Here is a 19,743-nt window from a genome sequence, read left to right on the forward strand (position 1 = left end):
AGATGAGAAAAATAAAAGAAAGGAAAAAATAAAATTAAAAATAAAAAAAAAAAGAATATATATGGGACACTTACCACCATCACATCATTTCATTAAAAAATAAAAGAAATTAAAAATTTTTTTTAAAAAAAGTTGAAAACGAATAAAAAAGATAAAATATTAAGAATATTAAGATATAAAAAATTAAAAAAGGGAAAAAATAAAGTTAAAAAAAAAAAAAACAAAAAAAGTGTACAAAACATTGACCACCGTCACATCATTTCATTAAAAAATAAAAAAATTAATTTTTTTAATAAAAAATGAAAAATAAATTAAAAAGTTAACTTTTTTAAAAAATAGTTAAGCTTCAAACTTTAGAATATTAATTTTAAGGAAGATGATTAATTTTTCAATATAAATTATAACTTAATTATATATCAATGTAATTTTTTATTAAATTAAAGTATTAAATAATATATTTATTAATATAATACATATATAAATATAATTAATAAAACATATTCCTTTATATATCTCTATGAGATTCGAGACATAACATCTCAAATCTGATTTAAATTTGATGTGAATTATTCAAAAAGACAAAACTAGACTCAATTTTTGTTTTAAAAAAATTGTACTAATTGGAACATAATGAATTGAAACCTATTATATAGGTTTTTTTATTATACCTACATTCATTAACTTATTCTTTACAAAATTTATATAGTAAAAAAAATTTTTAAATGACAAAAAAATCAAATGAGATGACATTGGAATATATTAAATCAAAGTATTAAATAATGACTTTTTAATAAAAACATATATAAATATAGAATTAAATAAATAATAAAATATATATTTATATATACCAGAGCTAAGATGTAACACCAAAACCTTATTTTTACCCGAACTCGATATAAAAAAAAAATCAATTCAATTATCTTAAATTAAAAAACACACCAATTGGGTCGAGATCAAATGAAACTCATTAAATATGGGTTATTTTGTTATCTTTATCTCAATTGACTTTTTAATTATAAAATTCATCTAATAAAAAAAAAAACCAAAAAAATAAAAAAGCTTAAAACAAAGAAGTGATGAAAAACAAAAGAAATGAGGTGTCACATGGACATTCGAAATGAGATGAAACACCTTAAACATATCTTCGATACAATCTAATAAAAAAAATTGATCCAATCTCCTTTTTTTTTAAAAAAAAAAAGCACCTATGTTGGATTGGTACGAATCCCACCTAATCAAACACTAAGTATTTTATCATTTCTACCTCTATTGATTTTCTTTTACAAAATTTATTTAATAAAAAATAAAGTTAAAAAAACCAAACAAAAAAGCTCAAAAAGTAAAAATAACAAAATAAAAATAGATTTAATAAAAATAAAGTAAAAATAATAACAATAACAAACTAAATTTTTGAAGAAATAATGAGGTGCCACGTAAACACCCTCACCCTCCTTCAAAATCTACAACTTTAAAATTATAGGTATATCTTTAGCAAGGTTCTTATCACTATTATGGTTATGCTAGTGGGAATGAAAATCTTAATTATAAACTAGATAAGGAAAGGTTGGAGAAGATACCCCATTAAACAAGATTATGTGCAAATTAAATGTCTAATAGTAAAGCATTTCTCAACAATCTTTTTTAAGGCAAAGAAATAATTAGTCATAACTAATTGAACCAATAAGAATCGATTTTATTTGATGAATTTGGGTTAATTTAGTTGATTATAAGGTTTAAGTCATTTTAATTTTTAATTCGAGAGGTTTAATCGATAGGTTTTTTATTTAATACTTGAATCAATCGAAAAAATAAAATATATTTTAATAATAAAAATAAAAATATATAATTAATATGTTTAACATTACCCAATTATTCATTTTACCTTATTGTGTGAAACCCTAGCCTCCAAATCTAAATCCTTATTCTTTTATTTTTGTCATAATCTTAACTATTTAATTTTCTCACTTCGGCAACCACCACCTAATCCCTCCGCTGAACCACCAGTGACCAACCTTTTGGCATTTCCCTTTTCATTTATTGCTTCTATTTCTCAATTTCTCAAGACATAATTTAACCAATCACAAATTTAAGAATCACTTTAACTCTTTGCACCATTATGTTTTGGTTTTGTTTTCCTCTTCCTCTAGTTAGTTCGACATCATTGAAAGGCAAAGCCAAATTAAACTTCTAATCCCGCACTAGAAGGTAAGCATCAAAACGTCAAAGGCAGCGATCTAAACAACTAATTTTATTGCACAATTTGTTTTATTTGTCACAACTTATACTCACCAATTCAATTCTTACATATGTTAAACAATATTTTATTCCATTACAATTCTACATGTACTTGTAATGTCATAAGAAAGATTTTATTTTTGTTGTAAAAATATAAAATCATTCTTAACAACCAAATCCCAACAATAAAAAAATTTTGGCTACTATTTACTTTTGTTGGAAGAGAGTTGGTTGTTAAAATGAAATCGATAAATGAATTATGACTTAGTGTTGAGTGAATAGCTATTTCATCTAATTGGGAGTTTGGGCATTTTGATGAAAAAGTCAATTGGGATAAATAACCAATCAAATCGTTGAATTAAATAGGTTTGGTTAATTGTTGGTTTAAGGTTCTATAATTGGCCAATTCAATTTGACTACCACCAAAGATTAAGTTGGTTAAATTAGTTTTCAAAAATTTTGAATAGATGAAAAACTAAAATGACCATTTGTATAGCCTTTTTGAATTAAACTAACATGGAACACTAAAAAATTTGGTGTTATAAACTAAAGAAAAAAAATTTAACTTCAACCATGCTTGTAATTGGATAGGAATCATTGCTAAGTGGGCAAGAAAAATTCTTAGCCACTAACTACAAATAAAACCACCAAAAGACAACAAGAATATAATTTAAGATTGGAGTATCCTCAGGTTTCCTTTAGCCTAACTTTTAATTATGAATATTCCTATTGAATAACTAAGAAAATTAAGGTTAATAATTGGATTGCATTTTTTAGGTTCATTTATAATAAAAGGAATCAAATCTATATATGCTATTAGCATAGAATCCAATACAAAATTAACTTGTATTTGTACATGATTAATTTCTCATATTAAGAAGCAATTAGGTAATAGTAGGCCAAGGCTTGTGTATCGAACCTAATACTAGATTTAGGATTCGTTAAAATCATGTGGATAATGGTCTATTGGCAAAGGATCGATGGAGGCAAAAGTAGAACATAACATTTTTTGTATGTACACACACACACACACACACACATATATAGATTAATTAAAATTTGATTATGATACACACCAATTAGAAAATGCAAAGCACATTGTCTAAAGTTGATGTTTGTTTACTTTGGAATAAAAAGTTGACAACACGTTTGACTTGATTATTTATACAAACACTGACACAAAACCTGTAATTTTTTTTAATGTTTTCTCAATATTTTTATGCTATGCTTTGTTGCTCCTCTCAATCTAATTGATTTTTTTTTACATACTCTGTCAGTTTGTAAATAAAAAGTAAATGCAAGTCATCTATTTTGGGTATATTTTTGTAACTATACATCCTATATATTCTTATAAACTAGCAGCATTACAAGACAACAACATAAATTCATCTATTATTTGTTTATCTAAAACCATGATTTTTGTTAGTTTTTTGAGGATGTGATATTTACATAAGTAATTCTCTTTTTTCTTGTGTAAATCTAGATGAAAAATAATTATTATGTGTGCAAAAGTAGCTGCTCATGTCAAATTAATCTTTACATAAAACTTATCTCAATAATATATAGCATGCTGCTGGAGGTTTCCATCTACAATAAGAAGGGTAATTATGGAAAACTTTTGGTCTTCATTTGTTGAGCCACTAGGAGAAATTTATTTTGTAATACGTCATGTTTTACACATTTTTCAAGCATTAATTGAAACTTAAAGGTACATAGATTGAACAAATAATATGTAATAATTATAGTTAAAATGTAACTACTAATTAAACATTTAAGATAAGGCTATTTTATGTTAATATTTTCTAATCCTTACTGTAGAAACAAATAATAAGCATCCTTTTTATGCATTTTTATCTCTCCTTCTCTCATATATATATATATATAATATAGTACTATAATCTACTTGTATATAGCTTGCTAGTTAGGAATAGTGTTAAGGATTTTATTTATGTAAAACTTCAAAAGATTCATTATCATAATCAAATTATATTAAGATTATCAATCTCCCCTTTAAACACACTTTTGAACACTTAAATCCTAGAGAGTTTTTCTATCTTGTTTCATGTCTTTTTTACATACTCTGTTAATTTGTAAATAGTAAGTAAATGTAGGTCATCTGCTTTAGATATATCTTTGCAACTACACATCTTATATATTCTTATAAACTAATAGTACTACAAGATAACAACATTAATCCATCTATTATTCGCCTATCTAAAATCATGATTTTTGTTAGTTTTTTGAGGATGTGATATTTACATAAATTGTTCTCTTTGTTTCTTGTGTAAATCTGGACGAAAAATAATTGTTGCATGTGCGAAAATAAATAACTACTCATGTCAAATTAATCTTTACTTAAGACTTATCTCAATATATATAATATGTAGCCCTAAGCTTCTATTTGAAATAAGAAGGCTAATTGTGGAAAACCCTTTGGTCTTCACTTATTGAGCCACCAAATAAAATTCATTTTATAGTACTTATTTTACATATTTTTCAAGTGTTGATTGAAAGTTTAAGGAATATAGATTGAACAAATAATAATAACTATAGTTAAAATGTAACTACTAATTAAACATTTAAGATAAGGTTGCTTTATGTTAATATTTTCTTACTCTTGTTGTAAAACATTGATAAATATCCCTCTAAACATTTATATATATATATATATATAATATAATACTATAGTCTGCATGCATGTAGCGTGCTAGCTAGGAAAAATGTTAAGGTTTTTTTTTACCTAAAACTTTAAAAGATTCATTATCATAATCATATTATATTAAGATTATCAATCTCCCCTTTAAACACACTTTTGAACACTTAAATCCTTTGAAGCTTTACAATCTTGTTTCAAAATTTCTTTCTCAAGTAGAGACTACAAGGATGAATAAAGTATTATTCATCCTTTGAAGATTAAATAGAGCCCTACAAATTAAGGACCACAAACTAGAAAATAAAAGTTTGATCAACACAACACAACACAATATCATTGAAGTGAGCAATAAGATTCAAAATCTATTGGAATCAATGGCTCATCACCTTAGAGCTAGATAGGTTCCAAAACAAATATGACATAGTAAAAACAATCAATAGAAAAAAGAATTTTATTTTGGTGTGCTCATAAAGTCATGCTATTTTTCTTCAACTATACGTATGTAGGTCATTACCCTATTCCCACAAAGCTGACTTATTGAGATGTATAATGTCAACATTTATATATCCAATGATCTTTCATTTTTTATCTGATGTGAGATTGAAGCACCTTAGTTACTCCCTCAAAATGCTTGACATGACATTCTCTCTCATCTGGTCTCGTAACACTCTTATCACAACTGCCATCCTGCCTACTTTTCTTTAGAAAGTTTGGCATGATCAGACTTTGTCACCATGCCTTATCTCAACACTTTGTTAAGTGACCAAATTGGCCCACCCTGCCTAACCTCATTAAGGTGCTTGGTGTGGAGTCAGATGAGTTAAAGGTTGGCTCTCATACCACTTGTCATGCGGTCATTACCCTTTTTCTGTAAAATGGGCTTATTAAAATGTGTAGCACCAATGCTTATATGCCTAGCAACCTTTCCTTCCATATTTGATGTAGGATTGAAGCACCTTGCCTACACCTTTAAAACACTTGACATGACAGATGCATCAAATAAAACTCTTAAAATTCATGGGCACCATTTTTCCTAAACCATCTTTTTGGCTTTAAGTAGTACTCACTTTTTACATCTAATGTTAAGTGGGAGGTGTGAGTGTATACCTTTAGTTAATACAAGGCATGAAAAAGCCACAATAAATAATCACTAATTTGCATGCCATAGTTATAAATAAAATCTTGATGATGATAATTGAAAAAGAAAAAGAAAAGCAATAATAATTTTATCCTTAGAAGCAATTCAACACAACCATAATTATTTGAGTGTGAGTCTTTCTCCTTTTTGTTATATATCCTATATATAAATTTTACAGATATACTTAATTAGGGAAACTCTACAAGTGCACAGACCATTCAAGTAATAATAAAGGTTGAAAAGCCTATATATCAATCCTATAATGATTAGTTAAAGACATTCCTAAGCTAAGTACTTATGATCCTCATATCCTTCTAAATTTGGTTTAATCAAACAAAAAAAATGCTATTAAACTAACTAAAAAATAATCAAATCAAATAAAATCAAACAAAACATGTAACATAAATATAGTATGGTGTAAAATAGTAACATGTAAACTAAGTAAAATAGATGCAAAAATAGTAGGTAAAATAAAATGCAATGAAGTAAACATGATTTAAAATGTAATTCTAATCTAAAGTTTGAAAATAATGAATGCAATAATCAAAAAAAACTTTTGCTAAATTTAAGTAGGAAGTTGTAAACTGAAAGGTAAAAGAAAATATTTAAAGGATAAAACTTTTGTTGAAAATTTAAATTTAAATCATATAAAATTTTATGATTATGAACTGTAAATTGAAAGAACATTGCAAGAACACTATGAGAATTCAATTGAAAAGCAAAAGCTAAGAAGAAATTGGAAGATTTAATAAAAAAGAATGAAAACCAAAACTATAAGAAATCTAGAAACTAAACTTCAAGCTAAAGATTTGAACCTAAATAAAGCAAAATCAATAGAATATAAGGTAAACCTTAAAAGAACATTAAGAAAACTAAGAAGAAACTAACTTGAAGAATGAAAATTGAAAGAAAATGCAAGAACTAATAAGAAAAAGCTAAAATAGAACCTGAGTTGTTATAGCATTTAATTGAGTCAAAAAAAGAAAAATTCAAATTTAAAAATGTCTAGAGAACATGAACTAAAACATAGCTAAATCAAGATTCAACAATGAATTTTCTACAAAATTTAATAAAAAAATCCTCAACAAATTAAAGAAAGAATAGTTCAATGAACTAACAAACTAAACAATACACTAAACTACAGAAAACATAATATGTTCAACAATTTGCATCCAAACACAACAAAATGTAATGAAATAAATTGAATCAAGTATGAATCAACAAGCAAACAAATAAAACAAAGGATTTAGAGTGAAAAGAAGGCAAACAACTCGCCAATGAAAGAGTAGTTCCACTCTAAACTTGCTGGATCAAAACTAGAACTGCACTATCACTGCATCTAGCTAGATATTCCAAGCTTGATTTGGAATGTTGTGGTGCGATTTTGAAGCTAAATTTTTAATGTTGTAATTAATTAAATTAGGAAACTATGCAAAAAAATGTCAACAAAAACAAGTGAGATTTGAATGAGATATCATAAAAAATCACAAGTAGGTTAAAACTAGTATATTAAAAAATAGATTGGAGTATCAACAAAAAATTAATAGATTTGAGCTAGAAATCAATTAATTTTGTAAGTTTAATTATCAAAATCATAAAGAACGCTAAAAAAATACTTGACAAAATGTAAAAGTGCAATGAAAATCAATAGAAAAACATGAAGATCAAGGGTTATTTGTTTGCTAAGAAAATAAAATGCAATAAAGGAAAGTGCTAAAATTAAAAAACAAGAAAAATAAATTCTTAAGCTAAAAGTCTCCCTAAAATGGCTGACTCCACTCATATTTATAGGCATGTGAGTGATGAATGGAATCTCAAAATATCTCTTCAAAAAATCTACAATGAGGTGAGCTTCTAGAGACTTATTTCTTATTTGCTTCTACACTTGGTGCATGGCTATTTGTATGCTTCTTTGTTCTTTCTCAATTGCATGCTTTCCTAATGCATTTTTTCACTTTCAAAAAGTCCAAGTTATAGCCAATGAAAGCATTTTGAATTGCCAACTCAACTCATCTTTTTGGTGCTTTTAATCTTAGCTGATTCCTTGCACTTTTGGTATTCAATTCATGCAACATGCACATCCAAGCATTTTTCATTCATCCTTCATATTTTTTTTTGGCTTTCTTTTTCACAAAAAAATTTCCAAACACTTTATTAATATATTTATCCCATAAAATAATATAATTTATTCTAAAAGAATGCAAGAAAAATTAAGGAAACTTTCTTAATGTCAAATTTGCTTATTGATAAAGGAAACTTCCTCAATGGCAACTTAATTGTTTTATTATTATTATTATTTTCTTTTCATATTTTCCCTTTTTTAGTTTTTTTTTCTTCTTCTTTTTTTTTAGTTAGATCACTTTTTAGAAAGGCAAACTAATATATACATGTGACACCATGTTTCATTTTTTTTACATGTTTTTTTTTGTTTTCCAATTTTTTAATTAGGTCATTCTTGCACCAAATAAAACTAGTAAATAAAAATTTGAAGAAAAATGTCAATGAAGATATATATGATAAACAATTCATATTCGATAAGTTTCAATTTATCCTAATCTAATAGTTGCGTTTTTTAATTTGAAAATAGGTTGAGTTTCTTTTCTCCATAAAGTAAGGTAAAGTTGGATACAATTTTAGGATATTTCATCCTAACCTAGGTATATATAAATATATATTTTATTATTCATTTAATTATATATATATGTATTATATTAATAAAATTATTATTTGATACTTTAATTTAATAAACCCATCTGCTATATTCATTTTGCAACATTTTCATTTCTTTTTTTCCCATCGTTTCCTTTGTTTTCTTTAAAAAAGTTTGACTTTTTTAAATTAAATAAATTTGTAAGAAAAAAAAATCAATGGATGTAAAGTTTACAAAACAACTCATATGCCATAATTTTCTATTCAGTCCAATCTAATATGCGTCGATTTTTATAAAATACAAGATTGAATCGAGGTTTTTCCATTTTAAAAATCGGTATTAGGCTAAAGGCGAGATTAAGGCCTTCCATCTTGGCCCGAGTACATATAACTATATTTTTTATTATTTATTTTCTTTTCTTTATTAATATATATTATTTTAATAAAGTTATTATTTAATATCTTAATTTAATAAAAATTTTATATTTATACATAATTAAGATTTAATCTATCCATCCATCATTATATAAATTTTATTTATTTTCACTTTTGTTTGACCTTCACTAAGGTATCCACATAACAAGTTGTGTTTATTTCTTTTTCTTTTTTTTAAAAACTTTTTTTCGCTTTTTTTCTCAATTTTTTTTGTTTTTCATTTAGATAAATTTGTTAAAAAAAATCTAATGGAGATGTTTACGTGAAACTTTAATTTGTTTTTTTTTTAATTATATAAATTTTGTAACAAAAAGAGTTGATGAGTAGGAATGACAAAATAATTCTTATTCGATGTGCTTCAATTCGACTTGATCCAATAACAAATTTTTTTCTTTTTTGTTTAATTTTTATTAGATGTATTTTTATAAAAAAAAATAATAATGTCAATGGAAGTGTCCACATAGTACCTCAATTTGTATATTTTCTTTTGTATTTTTTTGTATTTTTTAATTAGATTAATTTTACAACAAAATGACCCAATTGATAAGGATAACAAAACAATAAGAATCCAATAGGTTTTTACCCATTTAGATTCGATATGGGTATTTTTGTAAAAAATCAATATTGAGTCAAATTGGCTAGATTTTTTATAAAGAGTAGAGATTGGTCAAAAGCAGATTTAAAGTATTCTACCCTAAGCCATCCCATAATTTATATAAAATTATATATTTATTATCATTTAATTTATATTTATATATGTATTATATTAATAAAGTTATTATTTTATACTTTAATTAAAAATATTAACATTTCAAATTCAATTTAAATATTGTTACGACACCTTAATGATTTTTTTTGGCTTTTTCTTTTTTTACCTTTTTGTTTATTTTTCCTTATTCCTTTCTTTATCTTTTTTGTATTTTTTATTAATAAAGTTATTGTTTAATATTTTAATTTAAAAATTAATATTTTAAACTCAATTAGAATGTCCACATAATGCCCCAATGAATTTTTCTTCTTTTTTTGTCTTTTTTGTTTTTAATTTTTTCCTTTTTGTGTTTTTTTTATGCTTTTTTTTATTGAATTAATTTTGTTAAAAAAAAATGAGACCAATGGAGATGTGTATACAGTACCTCAATTTGACTTTTTTTCTTTTTATATTTTTATATTTTTAATTAGATAAATTTTACAATAAAAGAGTCGATTAATAAAAATACCAAAACAATCTGTATTCAATGAGTTTAATTGATTTGATAAAAGATGATTTTTTTTTTTGAAACGAGATTGAATTGTGATGAATCAAGTATTTTTTATAAGATATAAGATTGGGGCTAAAGTGTATTTAAGTTACTTTACCCCGACTTATTTCAAGGTATGTATAAAGTATATATTTTATTGTTAATTTAAATTTAAATTTATATATATTATATTAATAAAGTTATTATTTGATACTTTAATTTAAAAAGTTAATATTTTAAACTCAATGGGAGTGCTTATGTGGCACCCTCTATAAACTCTTTTTTTTTTTAATTTTAAAGAAAAATGAAATCAGATCATAAGCTTATTTATAGTGTTTTGACTAGATCTATTTCGATGTATATATAAAAGTATATATTTTATTATTTATTTAGTTTTATACATATATATGTATTATATTAATATAGTAATTTTTTAATCTTACTTTAAGAAATTTATTTTTTAAACTCAATATACGAGGTTAACATAACACGCTCTATTAGCTCTTTTTTTTTTTACTCATTTTTGGTTTTCTTTCCATTTTTTTATTTATCTTTTCCCACTTTTCCCTTTTTTTATTTACATTTTTAGATTAGTTTTACGAGAAAAAGAAGCCAATTAATATAATTCCTATTTGTTTTTTCTTTTATTTTATCTTTTTGTTTAAATTTGATAATTTTGCCAAAAAATACGATAAATATATATGACAAAATAAAACAAATTTGGACTCGAAGTTAGACCAGACATTTCAAAACACGATAGAATAATATGACACACGATATGAAAAAAACACAAAAGTGACATGAGTAAAAATTATAGCAAAAAACATATATGGATTTAACTGAAATCACAAAATATATTTAGTATTTTTCATGTTGACACAAATTGTGGTACTTAATTTTTGTGTAAAATAAGTTATGAATACACAAATTTTCACTATTTTACACTACACAAATATAGAATTATCAGGTTTGTTGGGAATAATGACTTAAATCCTATAAGAAATTTGTTTAAAATTGGTTAGATATTACTTGATGAATAAGAAGACTTATAAAATAAGAATTTTAAGAGAAAAGAGATTTTTGATAGGCAAGTTAGTATATTTATAAATAGTGAAAGTCTCTATAAGGTTAGGTATGAGAAAAAAAAATGTAAGAGGATCTACATAAATATAATACATGGGTACACAAAGGGTATGTATTTATTTGGGTTAAGAATACTTCATAGGACTAAAAGAGAATAAGAAAGTTAATGGGTATTTATTGTAAGTGAAATTGATTTGTTGATATATTTGTAATATTCTACAACTAGTTTTTTTTTCTTATTTAGAGATGTAAGTCGGTTAGGTTGAATTACATTAAATTGTTGTCTTTTTTTATTAATTTGATTGTTTACTTATACCTCTGCTGATTTGATTATTTAATTGAATTAGGATTTTTTGACCTAACAAAATTTACCTGTGATAACATGTGGCACCTTTTTAGTTATTAATTAAAAAAAACTTCTTAATTAATTGTGTCTTATCCCAATCAAATGTTGGTTATGTGAAATGTCCTAAGATGAAATAGCTTTTTTTGGTAAATGTAAGGGAAATGAGAGGAGGTTGCTTCCTACATATAAGAACCATTATTCTTCCTTTACTCATCATTCATCACAAGTTTCATTTTTACATCAATTATGTTATGGTATTATTTCAGCAACTGTTGGACTTTTTCTATAGAATTTTTTACCTTTTGTAATTCAAAGCCACTATTACTTTCTGTTTGTGGGGACTATCTTTAATTCTGCAATATTCTTTTTATACCCATACATGCATGACATTTGACACATCCACCTTAGATATATATATATATATATAGATATATACACATGCACGATATGAATATGATCTTCGTAAAAATTAAATGGGATTTTATATATATTAATATTGTGAAGTTAAAGCAAGGACAAGATCAATAAAAAACCCGGTGTGGTATTGGTTATCTACTATCCAATCTATTTCTTTGACTGTTACAAAGTATTTACTAAACAACATTTAGCTATGGATTTCACATAACAATAAAATTGACATCTCAAAATGAAAAACTAAAAAAGTCCACATAACTCAAGGATGAAAATTATGGTACATAATAATAAATAAATGATCTAACGACAACATGAAGTTTGGTTTTTTTAGGTTAATTTGGTTTGCGGTCCATTCTGTTTAATTTGACTTTTTACCCTTTTTTTCACTCCTTCATGCTTTACTTTGTTTAGATTTGGCAATTCATGTATTCATGTCGTGTAAAATATTAAAATTTACGTATTAGTATCATATTTTAGATAAAAATTGCATATCAAAATTTGTGTGGACACGAAGATATAAAATGTGTTTTCTTTAGTTTTGCTAAACTTATAGTTATTACTAAAATTTTAAAATCATGTCACCTAATGTCCTTTATTCATATTGTAATCATGTTATATCATCGTATCATATTTTAGATTGTCAAGTGTATGTGTCTCTTGTAATCAAACTATTTTTTTTTTATTTTTTTTCTAATTTTTAAGTTACTATTTGACTAATAAAAAAACTAATCACTAGTAATATAGGTAAGGAAAAAAGATTTTTTTTTTAATAAAACTTAGATTCATTAAATAAAGTTACAACTCTCTTGTACTACAGTATCATAAAACTTATCAGGAAATCCATCCAACTAGATAAGGTTTTTCTTTCTAGCTATGGCCATCTTTGCTAGCCTATGAGCCACCCATTTGCTTCTTTGTACGCATGAGAGATTCTCCACTCAGTGAACCTAAATAGCTCCACTTTGGTATCCTTCACTAAGTTTCCTATTATAGTTAGGTTTAGTACCATATTTTCTTTAAATTGTAAAGTTATCGCAAGTGCATCACCTCTATGATCACTCTATACATTCTTAAGTTTCTTGCAAACTTTGTCGCTTTGGCCAATGCCATGCATTTAATGACTTCTAGCTCTCTGATGCCATTCATGCTCATAGAGAAAGCTTCTTTTACCATGCCCAAATGGTTTGTTATGATAGCTCTAATTCTTGTTCTATTCTCTTTTTTTTCAAGGGACCCATCAAAATTAACTTTCAACTATCCTTCCATAGGTGTTTTTTATTTATCTACCATTTTCTCACTATTACCCTTTCCTTTTCTTGAGCTTTATTGTAATTTAGCAAGAACTGATGTATAAACATCATTATAGCCTTGGCCATTCTAATTATATTACTCTTGAGTTCATCTTTCCTAACCTCTTATAATGCTCAACATATCGTTGCAAGTCTACCCAGCTTATCCTCATTCAGTTTGTTTATAGCCCAAGCTAGCCATTGTCAGACATCCCTTATCTACCTATCCTACCAATCTTCATTTGGGTATGTAAGCCTCCGATTTTTCTTCGCACGTATATAGTCCTTTATAGCATCCATCACTGTCTTTTTAGGAAAAGAGATTCATTCACTAAATGGACTTGAGCTAAATTTATATAAACAAGATAAAAGGATAAAAGGACCTACAAACGGTTTTTATTTTCAAGTTTTTTTTTAGATATTTTCAAGTGTTATCTATATGTATTCTGTGATAAGTTTCAGATTATGTCACTCTTAAGACACATAAAAGAATGTTTTCAATAATATAAAGTGTAGTAGTCTAAAGTTGTATAATGTATTCATAGAATGTTAAATTTTTAATTTTAACTATCCAATTTAAAATTTGACAATAAAAAAATATAATGCAGTAGCCTAAAAAAATAGAAAAAAAAATGAAGAAACATTAAGAAAGCTTCCAATTGTTGTGTAAGCTGCTTCAATTTCATTGGTAATGTAAGAGTTTTTTTCCCAAAATGGTGTCCTTGAAAACCTTTATTCTTTAATGAAAATTATTTTAAACTTATTTCTCTAAACAAGATTGTCTAAGCGACATCATTTCCATGTAATTTTTTATAAAATAAGATAAAAAAAAACTTTCCATTTCAATAAGAAAAATATGTCAAAAATAAACAAATTAAAACATAACCTTAAACCATCACCGCTCTATTCATCTACCTCTTAAGAAGCTAATGCAAAGAATGAACCTTCTATGTCTCCCTACTAGTCTTTTGCTTGGGGTTAAATAAGATAAAAACTCACTATAGAGGAGAAAAGTGTGACTTGTCCAGGTTTAAAGGTTTAAGTTGCAGTAATGGCAAAAGCGATAATGGTTGAGTTCGGAGAAATAGAGTTCTAGGAAGAAAGATGGGTGGCACTCAAGAGAGCTTAGTCCTAGTGGACAAGATAAATGCCAATTGCAAAATGAGGAATCATCCTCCATAATTGGTATTGCTTTTACTTTGACTCTGACTCATTACTATTTTTTGTTCTTTCTGGTATATTTACTTTTGTTTCCAGTGTACCATTGTAAAAAATAATCAATTAATTTGCAAGAATTTCAGGCATATGTTGTTTAAGGCTCGACTCTATTAGTAGAACATGGGATTAAGAAAGAGCTGATTTAAGAGATGAGTTGACGGGGTAGCCTTTCTCTTTATTAAAAAAACTAGTATTCTATCAACTTATGAACTTATAAGTTGTGTCTCAACAACAACTCTCTTTAAAATAACACTATCAAATCAAGAAACAACTATCACTTAGGAAAAAGAAGAAGAAAAAGCCGTACTAGCATGTAAAAAAGGTTTAGGAAAAAAAAAAGAAAAAAAACCCATTAAAGACAAAAAAATGCTACCACATTGGTTGGGAGATTGAAGACCCAATCTTGGCAAAGTGGCAATTATTTTTTTCCACCAACAATGTTGGGTTAAAGAAATAAGATACAATTTACTGGTGAATTTGCATCTTTAAATTAATATTTCATTTATTATTAAATAATATTAATCTATAAAATAATATAAGGTTCTTAGTTTTTTGTGCTAGGTTTGAAAAACAATTTTTTTTTTAAAATTAAAAGTAGCATTACCTTGTGCTTGATGGGTAGGATAGTGTTACTTCATGATTAATATTACTGCTGAAGTGATGATATATGTTCAAAACCTCTTTGTTATACATTGTTTTATCTCTGTCAACTACTATCTCTGTTGAATCTATATGGAATACTATTTTTGTTGACCAACAGCTTTAAATTCAAACTTTTCAGATCATAGCCCCTAACTTCAAAGCTTGCATAACTCAACCTATTTTCTGGTGTAACATAAATGGTAGAAATTGCTGCCCTTTGAATTGCATTCATTGAATAACCACAGGGATCAAACTCAAAATCACATATTTTAGAATTTAGAAGGATCTTCCTCATACTAGATTTAATGGTCATCGAAACTGCCAAACCTAATTGGTCTTTATAAAAAACTAAAGTCATTTCCCTATCCAAACTAGTCAAGCATATTTTTATAGTGTAAATAAGGCCACTGGTGATAATTGATTTTGTAGATTCAAAGTATAAATGCCATTTCTATTTATCAAGTCCACCCATTACATAAGCCTTACTGCTAGTGCCAACCTTCCCAAAATAGTTATCAAGGATAGCAATTCTTCAGAGAAGTTATGATGAGGATAGGGCTGAGCACCAAGAAAATAAAACTCCCTCAAGTATACCTTACAAAAGTTATGGCAAAATCAGTTTTAGAGATGCTACTCCATCAAGATCAGTTGCCAAGAATATTAGCAGAGACTTGCAAATGTCATTGGGATTTCTTGTGACTTAGTCAATAGGGATCTATAAATGATGACTTTGTGAAAGACTATTCAAAATGTAATTTATATTCATTTGTTTGTTGATATTGTAGCTATTAATTTGTATTAAACTTTCCTATTCTGTTTTGGGTAATAAAAATTTTCAATTTTTTTAAAATTAAGCACATATTTGCAGTTGAATAATGGGAAGTTGATAATTATTTAGGCTAAAAAATTTTAAATATTTTATGGTCCTTACTTTGAAAAAATTATGTTGAAACCAATCAAATCATAAAGTAACCTATATTTTTATAATATAATTTAAAAATAAACTAGTGAATTGAAAACAAAATCATAAAACCTTTATGAAACTATGAAATGAACTAGTTCATGTCTTAAAATGAAAAACGGTATGCTTGCTTAACAAAACTACTTGGATATGATATCTGCAATCACCCTCTTCATAATTCTTCTTAGAATTCTTGGTAATCCTGCTTATATTTGAAAAAAATATATTAAATAATTTTTAACTTGAGAAGAAAAAGAATATTACTTATGCATATCCCTTATTTCCCAGCATTACACAAATAAATTCCTTTTATCAAATTATGAAATTGGAGTTAAAATTAGAAAGTCTAGTCTCAAAGATCCATTGTTGAAAATTGTAGCATTGAAAATGGAAAACAAAGATAATATAGAGAAAATGTAAGCAAAGATACAAGCAAAAATAGAAGAAATTGATAATTTATAAATGGGGTGTGAGAAATATAAGGTGTTGGTAGATTCCATGGAGAAACAAGTTATCAAATTACGTATTCAATAAACTAAAATGAAAAAGAGTAAGAAATACCTTATATTTTATATTAAACTACAACTGCATTTGAATCTTTATGTCTTTTCAGTTGGCATGTCTTACGATCATGGCCCGATTGTTTACAAAGTTCGCAACGAATTGTTGTTCAACCTTCATTGATATCCATCTTAGTTCTAATTTGTGTAAATTATGGTCGACCTTTTTTTAAGCATCTAGGACCAAGATCTGATAATAATTACGGGATATTAGGTTGTGCCAACCTTTCACATATAGCTATCACATACGAATAGGAAAACTTATAAATTTGTTATTTTCCACATGTACATGTTCTTTTATCAAGTTAACAACTTATTTGTTATGACCTCATTGCATTCTCTCACAATAAGATGCAGTTATTACTTCAAACACTCTTTTTTGCATATCAAATGGAACAAGATCATGTGTCTTGTCCTTTGCCAAATAACCTTGAAGTTTAGATGTAACATGAGGATTGTACAAGTCTCTTTCTGCCAATGCCTCAAATGTAAAGCCCCGTGTAGTGCTAAAAAAGTTAACCATTTGATAATAGGTTAATTGCACACATGCTATGATAGGTAAATTTCGAGCCCTTCTTAGCACACTATTGAACACCTCAGATAAATTAGTTGTCATTATTTGGTAACATCAACCACCATTATGTGCTAATGCCTATTGTTGCATAGGTATCTCATCTAACCATTGTTTAGCTTTAGGATTAATCTTTTCTATCTCTTTCATTATAATATCAAACTTTAAACAAGTATTTTCAAGTTTTTATTATGAAACTTATCATTGAAATTACTGAATAAATATCGCAAGCAAAATCGATGATAAACCTATGTTTTTTGCCATCTAGAGCCAGACTCATTCACTGCTGTACAAATACTACAATGATTATTAGATATCAAACAAATCCATTTTCATTGAGTGACCTTCTCTCTAATGTAGGTAAAAAACCATCTCTAACTATCAAAAGATTCTTCCTCAGCAATAGCAAATGCAAGTGGCAAAAGTTGGTTATTAGCATCAACTTCCACTGTAATAAGCATTTTACCTTTATGTCTTCCATACAAATAAGTAGCATCAATACTTATAACTGGTTTACAATACTTAAACCCTTCAATGGAAGGTGGAAAAGCCAAAAAACACAGTGGAATAATCTGAATACTCCAATAGTAGAATCTTATAATTGCTCAAATTACCACATAACAATAATCACATTATACTTTTTAAGTGCAACAATAAATTTAGGTAATACCCTATAAGATATGTCCTAATCACCAAAAACATTTGTAATGGCCTTCTGTTTTGCATGCCATATCTTCTTGTATGAAACATCATAAGAAAATTTATCTCTTTCCTTGGCATTTAGAGCTGTAACTATAAAAAAAAGTTCAACTTTCACTTAACTTTCAATCTCGTGTGCTAATAAATTTGAGTCTAGTTGTAGGTGATCATGCTTCAACCTTTTGTAGACATATGTATGGGGGCCATCATATTGAGTAATCTTAAAAAGTCTATGACTTTTATGTTGATACGCATGAAGCATCCATTTGCATCCACTTTCCTAATTTTTTTCACCTCAATGACCATATCTTTTTTTTTTCATCACTTTATACTTTTAGTGTCTCTTGATGGAGTACAATTGTATAGCTCTTTTTAATTCTGCCTTATCTTGGAAAATTAAACCTTTCCTCAACTCAAGATTAAGATTCCAAGCAAAACTTTGGCTTTGTGGTGTCCAATTACAAGTAATAGCATAATTACCTTGATCAATATTTGTGAAGCATGGCATGTTTGGCTCATGAAGTGACACCTCTATTGTGGTACTATCGGCTTCTAGGTTGACATCTTCAAAATTTTCTTACTCCTCATGTTCTTCATTTTCTTTTTTAACTACTTCATTATTCACATTAATATCTCTGAATATATTGTTAGATTCAGAATAAACCAATTGTTCGACTGTAGTTATATTTATACTTGTATCTTTGTCATATTGGCTAATACTTTTATAATTTGAGAATCTAAAAATATTACCTATGACTGATACTTGCCTTTCCATCGTAGGTTCACTACTACTTGGAAAAAATGGATGATTAGCATGGTGGGCCTTAGCATGATCTAACAAAGTGTCATTATCTTGTGTTGACAATTGAGCAAGTGGAACAAAACTTATGGATTGATTCCTATATTCAACAGGTACAATAAAAATTGATTCCTCTTCTAAATACAATTCAACATTGCTAATAGAGGGATGAATAGATGAAATTTCCAACATGATATCTACACTAACATCATCCACAATAGGTAAGCGAATATATTTAATCATTGATGATTGCACTATTGTTAGACACTGACAAACCAAATTTAGTTGTGCTTGCTTTCTATCAAATCCTATAATACAATACATATTATCCATCAATGTGTTGAATTTCATTTTTTGCTTCAATTTAACTACTTTTAAAAGAGGACCATCATAACACAAGCCATTTGATCCTTTAATGAAGCTACCATTCCAATAACAAAAAATTAGAATTTCTCTTCCAACATTACCAACTAGCATTTGCTATAAGAAAATGGCATATTAACGGTAGTTTTATAGCAACCTTTTACTTACAAATACCATTACCTTCCGTGTTTTTATAAAACTTAAGGCGTTTATTATCAAAAGGCCACTAAATATTCAAATAGCGGCATTGTTACTTATAAACGCCACCCAAGACTTAATAAAAGCGGCGTTTCTTAACTAAAACGCCTTGAATAATTCTGCCTTAAAAATTTCAGTGAATACTAAAGGCATGTTTTTGGCAGACAATGCTTTCAATAATCACTTAATAAAAAATTGTATGAATTATTGAAGGCGTTTCTACAATAAACACCTTTAATAATTGGACCAAAA

General features: G+C 26.7%; 1 pseudogene; it reads right to left on the minus strand.

Annotated features, from left to right (window-relative positions):
- Nucleotides 1-15,261: 15,261 nt before the first annotated feature.
- On the minus strand, nt 15,262-19,173 carry LOC149514172 (S-adenosylmethionine decarboxylase proenzyme pseudogene; annotated as a pseudogene).
- Nucleotides 19,174-19,743: the final 570 nt, after the last annotated feature.

The sequence above is a fragment of the Durio zibethinus genome, chromosome 16 (genome assembly GCF_047325235.1).
Source record: "Durio zibethinus cultivar Kanyao isolate XHJ-2024 chromosome 16, ASM4732523v1, whole genome shotgun sequence".
Lineage (NCBI taxonomy): Eukaryota > Viridiplantae > Streptophyta > Magnoliopsida > Malvales > Malvaceae > Durio > Durio zibethinus.